Genomic DNA, 3,636 nt, shown 5'->3' on the forward strand with positions numbered 1-3,636 from the left:
GGTGGCTATAAAGGTGGGATTAAGTATCCGGAAAGTATGAGTTGAGGCATATGGATCAACGAGTGGGATTTGTCCATCCCGATGACGGATAGATATACTCGGGCCCTCTCGGTGGAATGTCGTCTAATGTCTTGCAAGCATATGAATAAGTTCATAAGAGACCACATACCACGGTACGAGTAAAGAGTACTTGTCGAGAGACGAGGTTGAACAAGGTATAGAGTGATACCGAAGATCAAACCTCGGACAAGTAAAATATCGCGAGACAAAGGGAATTGGTATTGTATGTGAATGGTTCATTCGATCACTAAAGTCATCGTTGAATATGTGGGAGCCATTATGGATCTCCAGATCCCGCTATTGGTTATTGGTCGGAGTGAGTACTCAACCATGTCCGCATAGTTCACGAACCGTAGGGTGACACACTTAAAGTTGGATGTTGAAATGGTAGTATTTGAATATGGAATGGAGTTCGAATATTTGTTCGGAGTCCCGGATGAGATCCCGGACATCACGAGGAGTTCGGAATGGTCCGGAGAATAAGATTCATATATAGGATGTCATTTTATGTGAATAAAAATGTCGCGGAAGGTTCTATGGAAGGTTCTAGAAGGTTCTAGAAAAGTCCGGAAGAAACCACCAAGGAAGGTGGAGTCCACATGGGACTCCACCTCCATGGCCGGCCAACCCTAGTGGGGGAGGAGTCCCAAGTGGACTCCCCTTAGGGGGCCGGCCACCCCCACATGGGAGGTGGAACTCCCACCTTGGTGGGAGTCCTAGCTTGGCTAGGTTTCCCCCTCCTATGGAAGGTTTTTGGTTCGGGTCTTATTCGAAGACTTGGACACCACCTCTTGGGGTTCCACCTATATAATGAGGGGCCAAGGGGAGGGGGCCGGCCACCCCAAGACCACGGCACTGGCCGCCCCCTTGAGTGGCCGGCCACCCCCTCCCAAACCCTAGCCGCCCCCATCTCCTCCATAGCTCCCGCGTGCTTTAGCGAAGCTCCGCCGGAGTTCTCCACCGCCACCGACACCACGCCGTCGTGCTCGTCGGATTCAAGAGGAGCTACTACTTCCGCTGCCCGGCTGGAACGGGGAGGTGGACGTCGTCTTCATCAACAACCAAACGTGTGACCGAGTACGGAGGTGCTGCCCGTTCGTGGCGCCGGAACCGATCGTGATCAAGATCTTCTACGCGCTTTTGCAAGCGGCAAGTGAACGTCTACCGCAGCAACAAGAGCCTCATCTTGTAGGCTTTGGAATCTCTTCAAGGGTGAGACTTGATACCCCCTCGTTGCTACCGTCTTCTAGATTGCATCTTGGCTTGGATTGCGTGTTCGCGGTAGGAAAATTTTTGTTTTCTATGCTACGTTATCCTACACATTCCACCTAGAGACTCTCGACCTGCATCGACTTCTTCTCATCCGATGGCTACACGATCCCAACACGGCATTTTCCGTCCTCGTCGTCTCTTCAATCTGGCCGCCACTCCTTCTCCCTCTCCCATTCCTTCCAATTACCGTGCCGCTCTCAATGATCCTCATTGGTCAGCCGCCATGCGCTCGGAATTCTCCGCTCTCCTCGACAACTCTACTTGGCAGCTCGTCCCTCGTCCCTCCGGCGCCAATGTAGTCTCGGGCAAATGGGTTTTTCGCCACAAGTTTCATTCCGATGGCACCCTTGCTCGCTATAAAGCTCGATGGGTCGTCCGTGGGTTCTCTCAAGAACACGGCATCGATTACGACGAAACTTTCTCCCCCGTCGTTAAACCCAGCACTATTCGCATTATCCTCTCTCTCGCCGTCTCTTCTCACTGGCCCATCCATCAGTTAGACGTTAAGAACGCTTTTCTCCACGGGACCTTGTCCGAAGTTGTCTATTGTCAGCAGCCCAAAGGTTTTGAGGATCCCTCAGCTCCCTCTCATGTATGTCTCCTTCGCAAGTCTTTATACGGGCTTAAACAAGCCCCACGTGTGTGGTTCACTCGCTTTGCCACTTTCATCGCCTCTGTTGGATTCGTCGCGTCCAAATCCGACACTTCACTATTTATCTTCCATTCTTCCTCCGTTGTTGCCTATCTCCTTCTCTATGTCGATGACATTGTTCTCACCGCCTCCTCCGACGATTTTCTTTCGAAGATTATCTCTATCCTCAGCGCGGACTTTTCCATGACTGACTTAGGACCCCTTAGTCATTTCTTAGGTATTTCTTTTTCTCGCATCGGCCATGGCCTTCACCTTTCTCAGCGCCAGTATGCCCTTGATCTCATTGATAGGGCCGGTATGCATGACTGCAACCCTGTCAAAACTCCCATCGATTCTGGCTCCAAGCTCTCTCTCCACGATGGTGATCTTCTTGATAACCCTACTCACTATCGCAGTCTTACCGGCGCCCTCCAGTACCTCACCCTTACTAGGCCCGAGATCTCTTACGCTGTTCAGCAAGCCTGCCTATTCATGCACGCTCCTCGCTCTTCTCACCTCAATCTCGTCAAACGTATTATCCGATATATCAAGGGCACACTAGATTTCGGTACCTCCATTACTCCTTCTTCCACTTCCTCCTTAGTCTCCTATTCCGACGCCGATTGGGCTGGATGTCCCGATACTCGGCGATCTACCTCTGGTTTCTGTGTTTTTCTCGGTGACAACCTTATATCTTGGTCTTCCAAACGCCAACTAACCGTGTCCAGGTCGAGCGCTGAAGCGAAGTACCGCGCTGTTGCACATGTTGTCGCTGAAAGCTGTTGGGTCCGAAATCTACTACAGGAACTGCATTGCCCTATTAACAGGTCTACCGTCGTTTATTGCGACAATGTATCCGCTGTTTACTTGTCTGTCAACCCTGTTCAGCATCGGCGTACTAAACACATTGAAATTGACATCCACTTCGTCCGCGACAAAGTACAGATTGGTGAAGTCCGCGTTCTGCATATTCCGACGGCATCCCAATATGCCGATATCTTCACCAAAGGTCTTCCTACTGCTGCATTCATTGAGTTTCGCTCCAGTCTCACCGTCCAGGAACCTCCCGCTGACACTGCGGGGGGTGTTAGACTGATGACCCGATAAGGATCAGGACTTGGCCGTGTGCGTGCGTGTGTGCTTCTCTCCCCGTCCCCTTGTACTTCTTCTATAAATAAATAGCACTGTACAAGATCGGTTTTATATCAAGTAATATACAGCAGTGCATATTTGCACTTTCTACCTGAGTATCTATTCTAACACCCTCATAACCTTTGACATGGGTGTCAGAATTAATTGACCCTGCTACACATACCTGGGATGAGGCAAAAGTTTGAAGAAACTATCTCTCTAACGACGCAAACGCTATCCTCGTGATCAAGCTGCTAGGTAGAGCCTGCGAGGATTTTGTGGCTTGGCAACCTGGGGCAAATGGTATCTTCACGGTCCGCTCTGCGTATCGCCTTGGCGTGGAGCTGACCTGATGGAGCTGAGTGCGGGACAGTCGAGCTCTGCCCCTATGGGCAATAAGCCAGTGTGGAACATAATTTGGAAGGCAGCGGTTCCTCGGAAACTAAGGATTTTCGCTCGCTGTTAAGCAAAATCTGCACCGGCGTATACGCTCGGTGGATCCCACTTGCTCCATCTGTGGACAGGAGCAAGAATCGATGCAT

Source organism: Lolium rigidum, chromosome 6 (assembly GCF_022539505.1).
Source record: "Lolium rigidum isolate FL_2022 chromosome 6, APGP_CSIRO_Lrig_0.1, whole genome shotgun sequence".
In the NCBI taxonomy this organism is placed as follows: Eukaryota; Viridiplantae; Streptophyta; class Magnoliopsida; order Poales; family Poaceae; genus Lolium; species Lolium rigidum.